The following is a 22126-nucleotide window of genomic DNA, read 5'->3' on the forward strand; positions in this document are numbered from 1 at the left end:
ACATATTTCCTTTCTTGCCACATTTTCTCTACTGCTCTTCTATGTGAGACAAGATCAAGGGAATTTGGCACACTTGGAGGGGAGGGCTTGTTGAAGTAAATGAGATAATGTTATAAAAGGCATGGGAACAATTATTCTTATTAGTCAGCATGACTAGGGCCAGCACAAGAGCAACAGGTATTCATCTCCATCCCCAGAAATAGCAGTCTGGAGGAATTAGGTCAGTTGTTGAGAAAATACCTGAGAATAACTGGAAATAATTAACCCTCACAACTTGCCCTCAAGGCCTAGAGAATCGGTGGATACAAAGCGCTCAGGACTATTCCCATCCACCAGGATGCTGCTTTTTAAACTCCTACTCCAGGGATTTGTTGTGGGGCAGACTGACCCTAAGCTTTTGGAGGCTTAGCCAGCTGAGCACAAACACTGAAGTTCTACCAGGCTAAAAGGCTTCGGTAACCATCTGAGGATCAGCCTAATTGACTCATCAACAGAGGCAGCAATTTGTTTTGACCACAATAAATGCATGAAACCATCTAATTCAATTCAGCAAACATTTATCAACTTGGTATTGTGCGCAAGGCATTAGGCAATAGAAAAAACAGAAATAGTCCTTACCTTAGAGGATAAATAGATAGAGATGATATATAGATAGATGATAAATAGATAGAATATTTTATTAAGTGCTTAACATGTCAGCATTTTGCTAAGCATTGGGGATACATTTACAAGAAAAAAAAAGGTAGTCCTATTTTGTGACTACCCTTCTAGGTTCAGAATTACTATGAATGAAGGCTTTGTTCTGTAAGTTTGCCTCATAATCACAAGCCAAGATTATACATGAAAAAGAATAATGTAAAATAAGGCTAGAAAGGTAGACTGGAGTCAGAGTGCATAGGGCTTTGAATATTAAGATGAGGATTTTTTATTTTATCCTAAAAGTCATAGGAAACCACTAAGGCATAGAAGAGTTATAATTTGTATTGGTAGAATTACAATCTACAGCCAATTGAAAAGAGTGCCCACTTACATTTGTGAATTCACAGATCTTTTAAAATATTCAATTATAAGGAAAGTTTCAAGGTAGTACGAGCCATTGCTTTTTTAAAAAGTAATTTATTATATGTCATGGAGCCACAACTAGTCATTTGGGCTCCTGAGGAAAATTCAATAGAGTTGGGGATGGAGGGAGTAGGCTCCTGAGGTAGGACCAGTCCTCCTATGCATGCCTGAAGGAGATGAAGGCAAAGGTCATGGGAGTCGAGGAGGCTGAGAACTGGGAGGTCAGAATGGTCAAAGAAAGCTAGACTTGGGATGAAGAAGGCTTTAAAGCTGCTGCTAAATTTGTTAGGGAGGAGGAAGAATGCCCTGGAGGCCCATAGGTGATAGAAACAAGGATCTGGACAAGATAGAATGTACTCTCAAAGAGCAGGGAACTACCTGCCAAGAGAGACAGCATCTCACAGTGGCAATGGGATCAAGGAGTCAGCAACTTCTTTTCTTGATCCAATTTCAAGAGTCAACTAGTGGCTAGGTGGTACAGTAGATAGAGCAGTGGGCCTGGAGTCTGGGAGATCTGAGTTCAAGTCCAGCCTCAGACACTTGGTATCTTTGTGACTCTAAGCAAGTCGTTTAACCCCTGCCTCTGTTTCCTCTTCTGCAAAATGAGGATAACAACAGCACCCACCTTCTAAGGTTGTAAAGATCAAAGGAGATAATATTTGTAAGTGCTTAATACAGTATCTAATACATAGCAGATACATTAAATGCTTGTTTCCTTCCTATGTGACAAGAGGTGTTAGTAAAGGATCATATTACTTTGGAAAGGGTGCCAAGAAATGTGGGTTTGCTAGAGAGAAGGCTGAATCTCAGTCAACACCAGAAGATGGAAGGAATGTGAGAAGTAAAGATCAAATCAAAGATTTAGAGCTAGAAGGGAAATTGGAAATTATCTAGCCCAATCCCTTCATTTCCTCATTACAGATGAGGAAACTAAGGCTTAAAGAGGCCTCATAGGCAGTGCCAGAGCCAGCTATTGGAACTCAGGAGTCCTTTAGGCTGTAAATTCTTGGATTTTCCTCCTCCTCACCCCCCACTGCAATAGAAGTTTCTAGGGGCCTTGGTAGAAGTGAAGAGCAGAGAAGAATGGTGACGAGGCTATTCGGACTGAGTTTACTTTGCAGGGGCTAAGGAAACAGGATCAGCTAGCAGTGAACTGCCTTCACCATACTGCATTGGTCTGATGACTCAGATATCTTAGCGTCCGTCTTGTCCAACATTCTCATTTTACTTAGGTGGACATGGAGATCCAGCTTGCTCAATGCCAAACAGCTCATTAATGGTAGAGCCAAAAGTAGGACCCAGATCTTTGGATTCCCACTTCAATTCTCTCCCCATCATCAAGTTCCTTCGCATTCTTTTCTCGTTCAAATGATGCTACCATGATCATTCTCATCATTTTCATTAAGGGCTTTTCTCCAAGGGCCTCCAAGTTGATTGCTATATTTCTACATACTCTGGTTGTCCTATGACATACATTCCAGCTATAATTGTCTTCTATGTTATGGAGACAGAAATGGAAGCTGAGAAAGCTTACAAAAAACCACAGAGCCTGATATCCATTATTGTATAGTGGAAAGAGCAGCAGACATGGAGCTAAAAGACAGGTTTGAGTTTCAGCTTGGATAATTACTAGTTAGGTGAATTTGGGCACATCATCTTCACCTTGTTGAGCCTCATTATGTGAGTGGGGATAAAAGTTCTTATTCTCCCGATCTCCTAGGGTTGCTAGGAAGCTAGCTTATTAGATTGTGAGCTCCTTGAGGGCTTAGCACAGGGTCTGGCACACAGTAAGTGCTTAATAAATGTTTACTGATTGATGATGTTATGTATGTGAAAAGTGTACAATGATAAGCTGCTATCCTTACAAAGTAATGGTTTCTTCATTTGGACAGCCCTCTTTGAGAGAATCCCAAATCACTGTGGGATAAACCATCTGGCTGTAGGAAGAAGAAGGACTTCCAATGATTTGGCTCATTTGTTTTAGTGTAACTGGCCCAGATGCACTGATTCCAAAAAGATTGACTTTGAATAATTAAAAAAAGAGTTAATAACTTGAGGGAAGATAGGTGTAGCCCTTGAGTGTACCCTCTTCCACCATTATCTGTGGGCTCCTTAAAAAGGTAGACCAAGTTTAAGATACTCTGTAAGTCAGCATTCACTCAAAACCAGAACTCACTAGTCCTCACCAGTGGGTTAACATTTACTAGTTAGTCAGTGGATAAGGATAGAATCAGGACTTATGATTTCATTGGTATAGGAAATCTCTTGTGAGGAAACTCCTTCTGACAATGCAGATCAGCAACTATTCTGCAACATTTAGCCTTGGAAATTTGCCTAGAGCTCTGAGCAGTTAAAATAATTTGGCCAGGGTTACACAGCCAGTATGTGTCAAAGGTCCATACCCAAGTGTTCCTGCCTATGCAACGTCTCTTCTTGTATTAGTCAGAAAAGATAATTAATTCAAAGTTAGGTTTTAAGTGAAATAGCATAATTAGAAAGAAAGTATCAACACAGCATTTTCTCCTATAAACCTATTGTACTCTTCTGCAAATAAACACAACATCAGTGGGCAGAAATAGAGATCATCCACTAGGGTCCCACACACAGGGAACACTTAAGGGTGAGGCACATCTAGGGAGGAGTAGGAGGCAGATCATATTTCCTGTGCTGCAGGGCATCCCATGTCCTTTGGTGCTATGATGATGCTGCTCTGAATCTGATCCCTGCTAGGAGTATATCAGCATCTCTGATGCTCTCTGACCCTGCTGGGCAGTTGTCACTATGGCCATCTTTTTGTCCTTCAGGAATTCTTCTGCTGATATTCTACCTCTTTCTCATATGAGGAGTTGTCTCTGACACCTCTTTTTTTTCCATTTAGCTCAGAGGCTAAACTTGAACATTTGAAAAAAACTGCAATAACAACAACGGAGACCTTCCATACCCAAGCCATCAAAATATAAGTGTATAGCTTTCTCTCTTTCCATAAGAAAAAAGAGCTGTCAGCTCCCAGAGCCTTCAGCCTGGGGCAAACTCTTTGGAAACATAGGCCAGACAGCAGGACAGTTAATTACAACATAAAGGAATTTAAACTATTTTTAAACTGATTTTCTCCTACCCAGAAGGCACAAAGTCTCTATCTGACTTAGGGTTAGAAAGTACCATTCAATTTGAGTTGATTGCTAGCGAACTACATTCAAACAAACCACAAAAGATTGTGTAGGTGTGAGGCATCAGGACTTCCCTCAGCTCCCCCAAGATTCTCTGGATCTTCCATGCAAATGAACAGATGGAACAGCAGTGGCAGGGATAGACAATCACAGAAAAGCTAAGTGGAACTACCTAAAAGATACTACCACAAATATTCTTTTTGCAAATTCTTGCCCTCCACATGCAAATAGGACCAAAACCTCTAAGGCTTGGAGGGAGTCTAAACAGAGTTTTCTTCTATGGCAGGACTCAATGAGTACATAGACACTGTGATAAAATTAAAGTTAGTTTCAATTGTTAATGTTTGAAATAGTGGCAATGTATAGCAATGTAACTTAAAATGGAAAGTCATATAAAAAAATATTCCCACTTGCAAATCCCCAAATTACCAATCTAGTCTTTCATATAAATTCAAAAACATCTAACACTACCCACTTCTGTCTCATTTTATCAATAACCTGGAAATGATATACTAGACAACAGAAAATGCCAATCATCTAAAGCATTGTAACATTGTTTTGAGTTCTAGTTTCCATTTTAATTTTAGCTCTTCCTTATCGTGGTTTGATTTCTTTTTATCTTAGCCTATTTTTTCCCTCAGGCTTTGGGGAATATATCCATATTGACTTGCACGACTGCATTTGGTCTGGCTATGGTACTAATAACCCTGTGACTTAGGAAGCTATTTGTCAACCTATGGTTTTGTTTTCTGACTTCTAAAAAGAGAAATCAGAACCATCTTAAGGAAGTGGAAGAGGCACTGGCCAGGAGGTTAGAGACCTGGGTTCTGGGCTCAGCTCTACCACCGACTTCGGTCACACTTTACACGACCTTGGGCAAATCGTTTCATTCCTCTAAGCTTCCCTTTCCTCAGCTGTAATGTGAGGGGGCTGGAGGAAATGATCTCTAACATCACTTCCAACTCTTGAGCTCTGAAAATATTCTAATTCCTAAATAACCTTATGAAACAAAACCACACAGCAACATGTAAGCACAATCCTATAGTGCAATCCACCCTTCTTATAGGGTCTATGTGTGCGTCTTCCGATAAGGCATCCTTTCTGGTTTTTGTTAACATGGCATCTGTCACCTTCCTTCCAAGTGGATCATAAACATGGGTATTCAATCTAATCTGGAGGAAGGACAGTCAGTACATGAGGAGGGAGGTTCAGATTTGGAACATTGCCTTTCTTGTGTAGTATGTGTGTGTGTGTGTGTGTGTGTGTGTGTGTGTGTGTGCGTGCGCACGCACGCGCGATCAATGATCGCTCCCTCCCCTTTTGGAGTGACAAAATTTCAGTGGAAAATGACTTCAGAGCCCATCCAGTCCAATTCATACTTGGCCAAGAGATAGAAGCCTTCCCTACATGCAGCATTACTGATAGTGGTCATTCAGTCTTTGCTTGAAGATGCTTGGTTGGGGGAACCCACAACTTTTTAAAATAGCTTCCTCCATTTCAGACTAATTCTAATTGTTAGGAAGCCTTTCCTTACTTTGAACTGAAATTGCCTTCCATCTCACAGCTTCTAATTCAACCCATTGGGCCCAACTAGAACAATTCTAATACCTGTGCCATATGCCAGGCCTTCAGATAATTAAACATACCTCCTATGGCTATAAATCAGTGAGTTTTTATTGCGTACTTACTGTGTTGAGTATTGGAGATACAAAAAAAAAAAAAAACTTTAATCCTAGCTCTTGAAAGGAAAAAAGGAAGGGAAAACATGAACTTATATAAGTATATACATAATATATACAGAGTGAATACAGGGTAGTTTGGGAAAGGAGTGCACTAGTAATTTGGGAAAAGCAGAAAATGCTTCAGAAAACTAGGTGAGGAGGGAAGGAATTTTTAGGTATATGGGTACAACCAGTACAAAGGCACAGAGATGGGAAATGAAACCTTATCTGTATAGAGCAGGTAATCGACCAATATGGCTGGATTAGGGAGTGCATATCCTCACTCTCTTCATCAGGTTAAACATCTCCACTTCCTTCATTTGATCCCCACATAAAATGATCTTGATGTATTTTACCATCCTGGGTGTTATATACCTTATTGATCACCACCAGTTCAGTTTCTGGGGTGTCCCTGGAAGGTTTGGTTCTAACAAGGAAAATAATGCTCCACACATATCCAGTACTCTACCTTACACGACCCTTCCCTTGTGCACAGTTCTGCAAATGATTCCCCAGGCTCAGTCCCTTAATATCAAAGCCACCATGGGTATCATAGTGCTGAACCTTATGAGTTTTCCATATTTGCCCTCACATCTGGGGTAAGGGAAACAGCTGCTCATGGAAAGAATAACTGTAGATTCTTACTACTCCAGTTAGATGTTTTGCAACTGCAAACTGTTTATGGAAAACAATGATAAAAAGAACCCACTGATTCTGCTTGTCTCACAAAAGTAGTGAAGCAAGGCCCCCAAACCATTGCTGGTATCTGATAGAACAAGAGCCTTCCTGGCCACTTTCCGAAAAGACAATTGTCTGATGGTGTAATACAAAGATAAAATTGACTCAGTAATAAATATTGCCTAAATCGACCCCCTGCTTCCCATCCTGCCTACCACCCCCTCCCCATAAAATCTTGTTTATCTGTTCCTTTTTTCCTCTGTGGGACTGTATCATTTGGTCCTGGAAGGAGCTAATTAAGCAATGCTGAAGGGTGGAAAGGTCCATGGTCACTTGTACATTTTTGGTCCCCTACCCTATCCATTGTAGAAAGCAAGGGAGATCCATGCATAGGGTATGGGAATTAGAAGATGGAGTCTGATATCACAAGGCAAATAGACTCAAAAGTGAATTATTCCCACACTCCTAGAAAGTAGTATACTAGTGTTCCATGGCAAAAATGACAAATGCTTTGGAAAGTAAATGTTTCATCTCCAGTCCCATCACAATGGAGATTTCAACACAGGCATTAGGAAGAATTATGTTGAACTTCAAAACCCTGACCAAAGACCTAGCTACTATCTCTAGGGTTTAGGTATATACACTCCACCCCACCATCTACTTTGAACTATTGCTCCTCATTATCAACATTTGCCAAGTTGTGGTTTAAGTGGCTACTATGAGTTATGAAGTGTTCTAACCATTCTGCAAAGTGATTTGGAACTATATCTTTAAAGTTATTAAACTATGTATATACTTTGGCCCAGTGATATCAGAACTAACTAGGCTTATACCCCAAAGACATCAAAGAAGGAGGAAAAGGAGCCATATGCACAAGAAATTCATGTTAGCTCTTTTTGTTGTAAAAAACTGGGAACTAAAGGGGTGTCAATCAATAAGGAATGGCTAAACAAAATGTTGTATATAAATATGAGAGAATACTATTGTGCTATAAGAAATAACAAAAGGGACAGTTTCAGAGAAACCTGAGAAGACTTGTATGAATGAATAGAGAGTGAAGTAAGCAGAACCAGGAGAATAGTTCATGCAATAAAAACAACATTGTAAAACAACACAACTTTGAAAGACTAAAACTCTAATCAACAAAATGCCTAACCATGATTGCAGATGTCTGATGATAAAGTAGGCTACCCTCCTCCTGACCAAAAGGCAATGGACTCAAGGCACAGAATTAGATATATACTTTTGGAAATGGCCGATGTGAGAATTTGCTTTGTTTGATCATTCATATTTATTACAAAGGTTTAATTTTAGTTTAAGTTTTGTTTTGTAGAGTAGGGGGAAAGGAAAGGAGAGGAGAGTTAGTGATCAGGGTTGCCAGAAAGAAAAAAAGAAAAAAGAAGAGGACCAATAAAGCCTTTTTTCTTAAAAATACACAGAAGAACAAACAGAATACACATGTAAACAGGACAGCTTTGAAAGTTATGTTTGACTTATCGTATGCTTTAAAGGAAAAAGCAAACTCTCATGTAAGAGATTCAGTTTCATCTTTTTCCCCTTTTTCTCTTCTACTTTGTATATAAAAATGCTCATTTTATTTGGTATCTGTCTCAAATTCTCTCTCCATGTCCTTGATTTTCTGATAATGTCTTTTGTACTACTTCTAGCATGCCAAGCGCTGGTGACGTTCTAATTGTGTCCTCTTATGCCCACCATGCATTTTTATTAACTTGGCTCAGGACACACTGATAAACGTAACCCAGATTTTCCTATTAACACTCTACTTATTGCTAATATTCAGCAGATTATTTGACAAAGTTATCCTTCTGTCTATATTTGTCCTGGGTTCTTTAATGATTTTGATGTCTGCATGTCTCCATCTAGTCTTTGTAGAATTGTTGTGGGTTTTTTTTTATATATAAACTATTTGTTAATAGACAAGACCAGTGAAGTTGTTTACTTCTTCTTGAACAAACCCACAGTGTGACCCCTGTGGCCTGTGGTCTTGGTGTGCTGGCCTCTGACCCAGAGATGCCAGAAGTATCAAAGCCCACAACGTGCCCAAATCTTCTTCAGTCACTTCAGATCTTCACACAGCTTATTGTCCAGACCGTTGGCCAGAACCTGGCTATATTTTCCACCCTTTACACCCTTCTGTCTGTTAAGAACCAGTCTGGAATCTTGTACTGCCGGGCATTCTGCATGATGGTGATCACACGCTCCACCTCGTCTTCAGTGAGCTCACCAGCCCTCTTGGTGAGGTCAATGTCTGCTTTCCTCAATACTACATGAGCATATCTTCGACCCTCACCCTTGATGGCTGTGATGGCAAAAGCTATTTTCTGACGTCCATCAATGTTAGTGTTGGGCACTCTCAAAATGTGCTTCTCAGGGATTACAAGAGACATGGCTGCAATGGCAGCATGAGAGCCTTCTCTAGAAGAGCTCTTTGTAGAGTTTTTAAGGCCACATTTTGTAATAGAGGGAAGCATTATTTAAAAATAAATTAATAAACATAGAACCTTATATTCTTTATACCTCTCAGTTATATGACTGTACAGATATGTGGTCTATACAGAAATATGTTGGTAAACTAACAACTGCCTCTCTACAAAAAAAAGTATGTATGATATACTTTTAAGTTCAATCTGAATTATTAACCTTTTTCCATGACTTTCCTAAGTCTAGACAATTAACAAAACAATAAATCAAGCCCTGATTTGTAATATTTGCCAATTTCTGAGGTGTAAATGTTCACACTGAAAATTTAACAACTGTATCTTGAGAGCCAGGTATAAGCTCACTTTGTACACCACTGAGTCTATGGTAAAAATTGCCTGCGAAAGTCTTCCTGTTTTCTTCTCATGTTTTCATCAAGGGTATTCTCAAGACAGGTATAGACCATTCTCAAAAAAATTTTAAGCAAAGCACATAATTTGGTAGCTGCTTTACAGGTCACTACTTTGTTTTGCAGTAAAAGTGTTTCCTGTGATGTTTTCCTCCCTTTTGGACTCTTCTCATCTCTGAGAAGAAGCCTTGAAGATGCCTCACCTCTGCAATTACATTTCATGGAAGCAATGAATATGACCTTGGACAGACTTCAGGAGACAGTGGAGGATAGAAGGGCTTTGCATACTATAGTCCACCGGCTCACAAAGAGTCAGGCACGGCTGAATGAATGAACAACAACTTGGAGATTGGTTTCTTTAAAATGAGTCACTTACGATACAGATTTCTTATATAAGTATTTGGTCAGATTCCAATATCATCTTCTTAAATGCAAGTGCCATTTCCTTACATGTTGTTCAGTTGTTTCTGATTCTTTCTTGGCAGATACTATAGTGTTTTGCCGTTTCCCATTCTAGCTCATTTTACAGAAGAGGAAACTGAGGCAAACTAAGTTAAGTGACTTGCCCAGGGTCACACAGCCAATAAGTGTCTAACGCCAGATTGAACTCAGGAAGATGGGTGTTTCTGACTCTAGGCCTGGCACTCTACCCACTACGCCATCTAGCTGCCCCATTTCCTTACATAGCAAATCAGTTTAAATACTACTTGTGTGACCCTGGGTAAGTCATTTAACCCTGTTTGCCTTGGTTTCCTCATCTGTAAAATGATCCAAAGAAGGAAATGGCAAACCACTCCAGTATCTTTGACAAGAAAACCCCAAATGGGGCCACGAAGGGTCAGACATGACTGAAACAACTGAACAACAACAAAAATTTAAATGTGATGCTGTTGCCTATAAGAATAGATCACTAATAAAAGACTGCTAGAGCTGTCCCACTTTATGTCTGTTTATTGTCTTCCATCGGTTTTATCTACCAATATTCTTGGTATAATCTGGGTAGCTAGATCTCATGTAAGACCTCTACAGGACTTCTAGAGGCTTGTTTTTTCTTCAGCTGCTTTTCACTCTTTTCTGCCTGCTTGGAGGAACTAAACCGCTCAGCTCTGTATGCCTGGGAGCAGCCGTCCTCATCCTCACTTCTGCCATTTTCTATTCTTGCGACTGTGGCCATTCCTCCACTATCCACATTTGATCTCCAGAGATTGTACCTGTGCAGAGGAAGAAGAATGGAGTTATTTGGCTCAGAACTCCCTTGGGCTACACATCCTCATCTTCACCCCAATCATTTTCTAAGCTATCACTATACATCCTTTCTTCAATCTTTTTTTTTTTGCAATTGGGGTTAAGTGACTTGCCCAGGGTCACACAGCTAGTAAGTGTCAAATGTTTGGTCTGAGTTCACAATTGAACTCAGGTCCTCCTGACTTCAGGGCCAGTGCTGTATCTACTGCGCCACCTTTCTTTGATTCTTCAGCTTTCTGCCTCCTGCTCTGAGAACAGTAATGAATTCAACACCATCATTGCCCCTGAAAAAGGTATGCCAATGGACTGCCTTGTTCTACTCAGCATCTCTGTGACTTTCCAGATTGTACCTTCCTGTCTGGGCCACCACTCCTCCTTATATGTGCTATTTGTCCCATTCAAGAGAGAAAATGTAGCATAGTGGCTGGAGAACCAATCTCAAAGCCTCAAAGTCTTTGGTCTAAGTCCCATCTCCAACCCATCCTGGCTGTGTGACCCTAAGCAAGTTACTAAACATCATAATACTCTAGGTAATCCCCTAAGACTATAAATGGCAGAGAAGGTGCTGCCCTACCAGAGAGGAATCCCCTAATCAGTGCTATATATTAATGCTTGAGAGGAAGTATTACATGGAGCAGAGGTGTCAAATATGAAGCCAGCTGGCCCCCTGGAGCCTACAACACTCGCCAGGGCTGCTGGAGCCAGATTAAAATATAATGGGAAAATATTTTTCAAAGTAAATGAAAATGCAATAAAACATGGATAATATTACATTTTAAAGTTAAGCGAATGTGTGGCTTGCGGGCTCCTTGTGTATGAATTAGTGGCCCCCATTTCCATCTGAGTTTGACAGTACTGGTGTCCTGGATAGAAAGTTAGCCTCAGAGTCAGGAAAACATAAGTCCTGCCTCTGACACATACTGGCTGTTTGACCCAGGCAAAGTAATTTATCTCCCATTATTCCAGGTAACTCTCTAAAAGCATAAATTGCAGCAAACTGCTTATCTATATTAATTGACAGAGAGAGAGAGAGAGAAAGAGAGAGAGAGAGAGAGAGCTAGGTGCCACAATGGAGTCAGAAAGACCTGAGTTCAAATTTGGCCTCAGACAATTATTAGCTGTGTGACCTTGGGTAAGTCGCTTAACCTTGTTTGTCTCAGTTCCTCATCTGTAAAATGAACTGGAGAAGGAAATGGCAAACTGCTCCAGTATCTTTGCCAAGAAAACCCAAAATGGGGTCATGAAGAGTATGACAGGACTGAAAACAATTGAATAACAACAGCACACACACACACACAAAATTACAGATTATATGTTATATAATTATAGGTATATTTATTATATATGTGTTATATGTATATAATTATATGTTATAATTATTTAAAAATGTGTTATCCCCTCTATAAGGTAAGTAACACCATTAGGCTTGATTTACATATGAAGAAATGAAGATTCAGAGACTTTCCCTGGCTCACATTGATGAGAATTAGTGGAGCCATGACTTGAATCAAGGTCTTCTGATTACAAATATGTATGCATGTATGTATATATATGTATATATTTCTGCTTAGCCTCAAATAGTATCACAAGGAGCTCAGTACGGAAATTTTAGAGAGGTACATTTACGCTTGATTTCAGGAAAAATTTTCCCCACCACGAGAACTAACAAGAAGTTGCCTTGGGTGGTAGTGGATTCCCCCTCATTCATGTAGATTCTGGGTGACCATCCTATGAACAGGTTGTAGAAGACATTCTTTTTTTTAGTATTGGTTCAATTTGCAGGTTACTGAGGTACTTTCTGGCTCTGAAATTCTGTGATCCTGTGAAACCCAAAGTAAATAGTACAGACAATAGTTAGATTAGAATTCAGAGAAGGGAGAGAAAACAATCTCTGTTTATATATATATATATATATAGTATATGTATATGTATATATATGTATACACACACACACATGCATATACACTTATTAAGCAGAAATACAGGATTGAAAATATGGTGAGGATGATTCACAAAGTGAATAATCAAAATTGACTGATAAGACTTATCAGAATGAATGAAGAGCTTGGTAGGAGGCAGCTTGAAGGAGTGGAAATTCTGCTGGGTTTGGAGTCAGGAAGACCTAAATTCAAATCCAGTCTCAGACACTTACTAGCTGTGTGACCTTGGGCAAGTCATCTCTGTTTGTCTCGGTTTCCTCATCTGTAAAATGATGATAATAATAGCACCACCTTCTACAGTTGTTATGTGGATCAAATGAGATGATAACTGTAAAGTGCTTGGCACAGTGCCTGGCACATTTGTTGTTGTTCATTCCTTTTAGTCATGTCCAACTCTTCATGACCCTATTTGGGGCTTTCATGGCAGATATACTAGAGCAATTTTCAATTTCCTTCTCCAGCTTATTTTACAGATGGGGAAACTGAGGCAAACAGGATTAAGTGACTTGCCCAGAGTCACACAACTAGTAAGTGTTTGAGGCCAGATTTGCACTCAGGAAGATGAGTCTGCCCAGCACTCTGTCCACTGCTCCACTAGCTGCCCCTCTGGCACATATAGTAAGCACTATATAAATGTTAGCTATTATTAGCTATTATTAAATCCTAGCTCTAACACTTCTAACCTGTGTGACCTTGGACAATAGTCTTAAGCCTCTCTGGGCCTGAGTTTCCTCATCTGCAAAATGAAGGGGTTGTTGTAACAACTAGCTGACTTCTAAGGTCCCTTCCAATGATTTATGAACTTTGGACTGTGAAGAGACCTTACAGATCATCCTCACATTTTACAGATGGGGAAATATCCGTAGGAAAGAGACTTGTCCAAAATCCCATTGGTAGCCTGTATTAGAGGTGGATCTAGAGTCTAGGTCTCCTGACTTCCTATTTCTGGTTTTGTCTTCTCCCCCGTGCAGAAAGTGACTTTTATTTCACAATATTCAGGGAAATTAAACTGGTAATGTCTTTAGTCAAATAAAACTCCCTGGGCTCCAAATGGCTCCAGCTGGCACCAGATCCAAAGGGTTTCCCTCTTCTTCCTGTTATGCAGTTGACACTATTCTCATCTACATTATGTATGGCTTTCTTCCTTGAATTCACTGTATGTAAAGCACAGTGTTGGGCCCCTCAGGGGTACTGGTAAAGAAATAGAAATGGTTCATCACTCAATCAACCACTGACTCCCAACTCTGGATAAAGCTCTCTGCTGGGACCTGTGAGGGAAGTTAGAAGAAGGAATCCAAATACATCTAAAATGTTCATCTAATTGGGGAAATGGGATATACACATAAGCAAAGAGTAACAGGTTAATTTCTATGGGACAAATGCCAAATAAGTGGTATGGATAACAAACACAGAATTGTGGCATTTTGGAAGAATAGGGGGCCTCCGAATTAAAGAGCTTATCTAAGGAAAGGTCAGAATAAAATATTCATTAAAAAGAGGCAAAACACTTATCTAGAAACATATAAACAAGGGGAAATTAACATAGTGTAAGCTGTGTATAAGTGAGAGGACTCCAAAGATAATGTTAAGGGTACCTACTCCAGAACTATTATAATCTGCCAGTTGAGAAAGCTGCTGGCTCAGAGGTTACAACAACATGTTGAGGTTTAGAGTTGGGAGAGCTGGTTCAGGTGTGAACAAATGGACCTAGAATCAGGAATAACTGAGTTCAAATCCAGCTTTAGGCGTTCAATAGCTATGTGATTCTGGGAAGTCACTTAATATCTATCTGCCTTGATTTTCTCAATTATTAAATGAGGATCCTAATGGTCCCCACTTTCCAGGTTTATACTGTGGGGATCAAATGAGATATTTGCAAAGTGTTTCACAGATCTTAAAGCACTAAAGAAATACTAGCTATTATTATTAAATAACAACTTACATTTATGTAATGCTTTCCTCAGGGATTACAAGTATAATTATTCCCACTTTTTGAGATGAGATAACTAAAGTTAAAAGAAGCTAAGTCACCTGTCCAGGGCCTTATGGTTAGAAATGTCAGAGAGATTGAACCCAGCCTTCTTTTTAAATTTGTTTTATTTTTAATTTATGCAATAAAACAAGCATTTCCATAACATGGTACAATAAAAAAAAGATAATTTGATATGAAACTGTAAATCTACCATGTACAACTTGCTATTCCTTTCAAATATACAACAAAATTACCATATAAATTTCTTTTTCTCTTCCCCCACCAAAGATGGCTACCTTTAGACACAAATAGATATATATGTGTAGAATCATTCTACACTATTTCTATCTATCAGTTCTTTCTCTGGATGCAGATAGCGTCTTTCTTCATACCAGAGTTCTTTCCATCATGCCTCAGTGGAAAGGAACTGCAAAATTACAAAGAATGAGATGTTCCTCCCAGCTTTCCACCATCCAAAGCCCAGGACTCAGGTCAATCCTCCCTGATCTTGTGCTCCTTGTTCCAAAATCACCCCAAGATTTACATCAGTATCTCTCATCTGGGTGTTGATCTGATTCTAACAATTGACACAAGAGTGTGAATAATACATAGGCTTAACTCAGGGGCAAAGGGAATGTGTGTGAGAAAAGGGGAGGGGGAGCTGTTTGCTTCTAAAGGAAGACTTTTTGAATCACTAGTTGGCAAAATTTTTCAAGAGGATGAGGTATAGAACTCATACTCCATACTTAATCCAGGCAGTGCAAACCCTTTCTAGCTCTCCCACCTCCCACTAGTCTTCTGGACCATAAAATACTGTGGGTGGAATCATTGCTTAGTAGATTCCCCATCTCCTGCCTCTCAACAAACACCTTTATAAACCAGCCTTCCACCCTCTGGAGCTCAGGGACTGCCAAGAGCAATAGCTGAGGGAAATAGTGTGGGTGGGCTCAGGAATTTTGGAAGTGGGAATTGAGAGGGGTCTCCTCAATTTAAATTCTGCATGTAAATACAAGGGGAAATGGGGGGGGTGGAAAAGTCCTCTCCTCCCCCTTCCCCACCTCCCTGTTAATTTCCAAAGACCTAGCTAGTGCTCAGTGGGAATCAATTGAAATTGCAACTCAACATTTGAAGTCGTGCTAGAGCTGTTATCACCCAGAAGACTGACATTTTAATGACCATCTCCACAAGCTGACCTCGGGAGAAAATACTCCTGCTCTGATTTATTCAGTATGTCATGTTGCTTTGATTCCAAGGAATACATGGGAATGGAGCCAGTGTCAGACATTTGGCATGAGCTCCTGCCTGGGCCTTGACTAACTTCAGCTGTGTTGTGTCAGCAAACTGTGGATGCAGCCCAGAAAGCCTTTAACTGGAGCTGGACAGCCGTGGGGATGCTGAGTGCGGGAAGGAGGACAGGGGTGGGGGAGGGTGCCTAGGAGGAAGTCTTTCCCTAGGGCTAAGGGGTAGAAAAGACCTTCAGGAAAGGATTTGCAACTCCATCCATGAGATATGTCTTTAGAAAAGTCTTGGGAAATAGATCCATGTAAGGGCAGATGCTTGCTGAAAAGATTAAACTTAGGGGTTTAAAGAGGGCCAGGGATTTCAAGGCTTTTCTTGAATTACAGAGGTTTCTCTTAAGTTCCTTGAGAGCAAACATTTCTGTTCAATAGGCATCTAACATAGTGTATACTGTCTACGGGCTAGCCTAGGATGGAAAGTTAGCATATGACAAATGCTTACTCAACAAATGAATGAAGAAACAAACTTGTGAATGATGGATTCTGAATGTTATTAGAAACAATGATGATACCAAACTCACTATTTCCAGCTTTAAAACCACTCAAATGATATTTCCTGTAGAATAAAAAAAGTAGATAAAACAAGCAATTTTTTAAAAAAAAATCAATCAGATTATTTTCTGCAGTGAAGACCAACTGGGCTGGCTTTACTAAAAGATAAAGTGGCAACAGACAGAATAGCCCAATGGTGGTATTTCTGAGGTCAAGTGCTTGAGGCCCCCATTTTGTTCTTGATGCCTGAGGTCCTGCAATTAGAAATACACTCCTTAGGATTGGCCTTTGTAAATACTTCTAGAAAGAGTCATAAGTTAACAATTTTGGGAGTGGGGGGGAGGGAGGGAGGGGGTGGTAGGATGCAATGTGTGAATTTGAACTGGTGATTTCTTGAATATGGGGAACTCCAAGTATGGAAACTCTGCCATCAGGCAGATAAGCACCTCAGTCTGTAATTTAGAGAATTTTCTGGGGCAGCAGGAAGTTAAGTAATTTAGTCAGCCCAATGGATAGAGCAAGGGGCCTGGAGTCAAGAAGACCTAAGTTCAAAACCAGCCTCAGACTCTTATCAGCTGTGTGACACTGGGCAAGTCACTTCACCCTGTTTACCTCAGTTTCTTCAGTTGTAAAATGAGCTAGAGAAGGAAATGGCAAAGCATTGCAGTATCTTTGCCAAGAAAACCCCAAATGGGGTCACCAAGAGTTGGACACAACTGAACAACATTTCATTGGCTCTCTATCTACCATAGGCTGAGCTATCAATGAGATGTTGAATAGTTAGAGTAGACCATTAGATTGTCCCAAAATAAAATGGGCTCTTTTAAGAAGTAGTGAGTACCCAATCCCTGAGTTCCTCAAATGGTGACTTAAGATGCAGAAAGGATTTCTACTTGGACTAAATGACCACTGAGGTTCTAATTCTGATCCTGCAAATTCTGGTTCTGAGGTCCTGCAAATGCATGTGTCCTTTCCTAATAGGAGATATTTAGATACTGAGGATCTGGGGATGGGGGGTGAGGGAGGCACCAAATCCTTAAGAGTTTAGGGAGAAACCACTAATTCCCAAGGACAAACTTATACTTGACAACTTTGCCTGGGACTCGCCTTGGGGACCTAAAGCAGAGGTGGCAAGTAATCTGGGGGCCCCAGTCTTTATCATTGTGATTACCAGATCCAAAGCAATCTGTCATCACATACTCAAGGGGCATTAGGTTGAAACCAAAAGCAGTCTTAAACAGAGAAACTTCAGTCATTTGGAAGATGGGTTGAGAAATACAAACCAGATTTGAATTCCAAAGCTTATCTATTGCAGCTTGTGAGTAGATTTCCTGGAAGCCCTTAGGTTCAAAGAAGACAAGTTTTCACTCAGCATTTGAAGAGTCAAGCACATATTTAGTATTATCATTGCCCCATGTTACTTACTAATAGAGTGCTAGCTGAATTTCCTGGGTCCTGGGGTCCCAATGGGTTCCCTCATAAGAATAGGGAATGGGGGGGTGATTACTTCTCACTCTAGGTTGTGGCTGTCACATTAGGCACCAAAAAAAAAGGTGTTGACATTCCCAAGGAGGTCAGAGACAGACAACAAAGGTCCCATAAATACCAAAATTGATCACAGGAACACTTTTCATGTTAGCAAAGAACTGGAAAGAAAGTAGCCACCCCTCAATTGGGGAATGGCTAAACAAACTGAGGTATAGGAACATAATGGAATATTATTTTGCAGGAAGAAATGACAAATAATGAAGAATTCAGAGAAACATGGGAAGATGGGAATGAGCTAATGCTGAGGGAAATAAACTGAATCATAAGAAGAATATACGCAATAATCACGATAACGTAAGTGAAAAGATCACTGACAGGAAGCTAATCTCTGAACATTTATAGTAAACAGTTTGGATCATGAACAACAGATGATGCAACAAAGTACAGAGGCAGACCATTGCATTTATTCTCAAATGCCATCCTTGTTTGTTTTTGCTCAACTGTTTCTCTTTGTTACAAGATAGGATTCAACTGAAGAGGATTAGGGAAGAGATGTCAAAATTTACTTTAAAAAAGGCAAGGATCTCCCTATCATCCTCATCCTCATCCTCCTAAGTATGGGAAGGTTAGGGAGTTATAGGATGCTAATTCAACTGTGCCTTGCTTTCAGGAGATGATAATAGTTTACACTTATGCATCTTCAGGGCTTACAGAGCATGTTTAATCTATCATCTCATTTGATTATGACGATAAGCCTGTTAAGTAAGTTTTTGTTGTTGTTTGGTCATTTTAGTCATATCTGACTCTTCGTGACCCCATGTGGGGTTTTCTTGGCAAAGATACTGGAGTGGTTTGCCATTTCCTTCTCCAGCTCATTTTACAGATGAGGAAAATGATTCAAAAAGGATTAAGTGACTTACCCAGGGTCACACAGCTAGTAAGTTTCTGAGGCTGAATTTGCACTCAGTTCTTCCTGACTCCAGGCCCAGCACTCTATACAGCTCTCCCTAGTACAGGGTTTATCGTCCACTTTTACAGGTAAAGGAACAAAGTAAATTGCTCAAGGTGACACAGCTGGGAAAAAATGTAAAAGACCTGGGAGCCAAATTCTGCTCTGCCTATTGTAAGTTTGGAGTGCTTTTCCACTTTACCACTCTGATTTAGTCACACGAAAATGTGACATTCTTCCCAGGAATTAAAATTGTGCATACAAACCAAAGAAACTGCTATATTTCTCAAGGTATGGTCCAGGGGCCCATGGGGGTTCCTGAGAATCTTTCAGGAGGTCTATGAGGTCAAAACTATTGTCATCGTAATACTAAGCCGTTATTTACCCATTAGAATACTTCCCCCTTTCCAACTATATATCTGTAAGGCCGATTTTCTTCAAATACTTCAACCAAAACAACATAAATGTAACAGATTGAATGCAGGAGCAGATATGAGACTCCAGCTGTCTTCTATTAAGCCAGACAGTAAAGAGATTTACAAAATTATGTAAAACATTGCAAATCTCCTCACTAAATTTCTTTGGAAAGGATTTGAAAACAATTTTTTTTTGCACAAAAATATAAATATTTTATATGTGGAAAATAAAAATGAAAAATATTTTTTACAAATAACGTTATTCATGTTAAATTGTGATTGGTTTACTATTTGCAAGTGAATAAATAAATAATTTAAAATGCATCAGTTTTAATTTCTAATACAGTAAACATTAATAGATGGGACCCACATGAAAAAAGCCTCTTGGGGGTTGGGTCCTCTATAAAGGGGTCCTAAGACTAAAGATTTTGAAAACTGTTGATATTGTTACCAGCACAATGCTTCTACACAGTACTTTCTAATGCTCATTTTAGCATCAAATGCTAGTAATCATGAACATTCCTCCAAGAAAGTTTCCCTGCGGCATCAGTAGAAGCTCTGGAGTCACTCCTAGGACTTAGTAATCTGAAGGGCAAATAAGGGTAAAGATCCCACGTCTCTAGGTGCCAGGGTCTCCTCAGGAACCTAGGGCATTTTCCCAGCCCCAAGAGCTTTTCCTCTTCTAGTTACAATAATAACAATAATAGCTGACATTTATGTGCTGCTCTTAAAATTTACAGAGAAAGAACTGATAAATAGATGTACAGTATGGTTATACATACATACACACTCATATTTAATGGTAGCCTTGTCTAGGCAGTGTGGGGAGGGAAGAAAAAATACAAAAAATTCACAGCAGAGAATAAACGAAAATTTAAAAGGAAGCATAGAAAGCAAAGTAATTTTGAAAACAATGTATAGTACTTCAGAAAAAAGCAAACAGAGTGAAATGTAAATTCCTGGTTTTATAGTGAATCCTCTTTTTATGTTGTGCTGTGTACATGGAAATTTTTTTGGGGGGGTGGGTCTTTATGCATTTGAGTTCAAAATGGAAAAAAAAAAGAAAGAAAAAAGTTTGCCAAGCACCTTACATATGTTGTCTTATTCGATCTTCATAACACCCCTGTGAGGAAGGTGGTATTACTGTGCCCTCATAGCTAGGATGGCGTGAGGTTAAGTGACTTGTCCTAGGTTAGGAAGCTAGCAAGCCTCAGAGGTCATATTTGAATTCAGGTCTTTCTGAAGCTTAATCCTGCACTCTATCTACTACATCACCTAGCTGCCCCCAAATGTATCTTCTCATTAAGTGGAGATGGGGAAAAGTCAGGGGGTAGCAGTGGAAGGACTCAAAAAAACTCAGGTATAAATTAACCAAATTTAGGGGTCAAGGGAGGAGGAAAGTATTATAACAACACTGCAAAGCCTTTCAAGTACAACGTAGTCTACCATTGTAAAGTGAATAAAATCACACTGAGCCCAAGTCAAAAGCTCACATAATTTGCTTATTTTCTGTCTCTATCCCAAGTGAGATTATTAGCATTTGGGGAAAAAATTCCAATCTGGAATGGAACTTTCTTATCAGCTATCAAATATGTCATTTGAAGGGCTTTTGGTTTTTTGTTTTTATTAGTTTAAAAAACACACTCTCAAATTACCTAAGTTAGTCCCTCTCTGCTGTCCCTAGGTGGCACAGCAGATAGAGCACTGGGCTAGGAATGAGGAAAAGCTCAAAACTTCCTAAGTTCAAATTCAGCCTCAGACACTTACTAGCTGTGTGACCCTGGGCAAGTCACTTATCCCTGTTTGCCTCAATTTCCTCATCTATAAAATGAGCCACAATTGGTTTACATGCCCTATTGATGCACATGGCATCTGCTTTATTTCCAGTTCTTTGCTACTAAAAAAAATGCTACTATAAATATTCAATGTGGCCTTTCTATCTTGGACTTCTTTGGGGTATATGCCAAGCAATGGGATCTTTAAGTAAAAAAGTCTGAACATTTTAGTCACCCTCTTAGCCATAACATTGCAGTAACGAACTCCACTCCTCCCTCCCCAACCAACTCTTAAATTCATTGATATTGCCTTCCTTGCTCTGCATTTCCTCCTCCACAGGAGAAATGCTCTCCGTCCTCACCTGTATCTCCTGACATCCCTGGATTCCTCAAATTTCAGCTCAAATCTCATTTTCTTCAGGAAACCTATCCAAATCCCTCTTAATTCTAGTGCCTTCCCACTCTTGATTATCTCCTATTGATGCTGTTCATAGGTCATTGGCCATAGTTATTTGCGTGTTATCTCCCCCATTAGACTGTGAGCTTCTCATGGGTAGGACTATCTTTTTCCTCTCTTTGTATCCTCAGTGCTTAGCACAGTGCCTGGCACATAGTGGATGCTTAATAAATATTTACAGACTAAATGAATTCCTATTGCTTTCCAGAGTAATTGGAGCAATTGTCTACTCTGCCAGGAATGTATCTGTGTATCTGTGTTTCCATAGCTGCTCCAACCATCTTTTGCCACTTTTACCAATTTTCTGAGTGTTAGGTGATTTCTTTGATTGCATTTCTCCTATTATTAGTGATCTGAGTAATGTTTCATATGTTTTATAAAATATAATTTGAATTTTTTTTGGAAAACTATATCCCTTGACCATGTATCCATTGGGGAATGAATGTCTCTTGGTCTTATATATTTATAAAAAGTTTTCTATATATCTTGGATAATATATTAAAAAAAATGAAGGAAATATTTTTTCCCTCAGTTTACAGCTTCCTTTTTTATCCTACTTGCCCTGATTTTGTTCAAGCTTTTCAATGTCATGGAATTGAAATTATTTTATTTTTTGTG

At 39.6% G+C, this 22126-nt stretch overlaps 1 pseudogene; it reads right to left on the minus strand.

Annotated features, from left to right (window-relative positions):
- Positions 1–8584: 8584 nt before the first annotated feature.
- Positions 8585–9036, minus strand: LOC110217868 (small ribosomal subunit protein uS13 pseudogene; annotated as a pseudogene).
- Positions 9037–22126: the final 13090 nt, after the last annotated feature.

The sequence above is a fragment of the Phascolarctos cinereus genome, unplaced genomic scaffold (assembly GCF_003287225.1).
Source record: "Phascolarctos cinereus isolate Bilbo 61053 unplaced genomic scaffold, phaCin_HiC Scaffold_5;HRSCAF=322, whole genome shotgun sequence".
In the NCBI taxonomy this organism is placed as follows: domain Eukaryota; kingdom Metazoa; phylum Chordata; class Mammalia; order Diprotodontia; family Phascolarctidae; genus Phascolarctos; species Phascolarctos cinereus.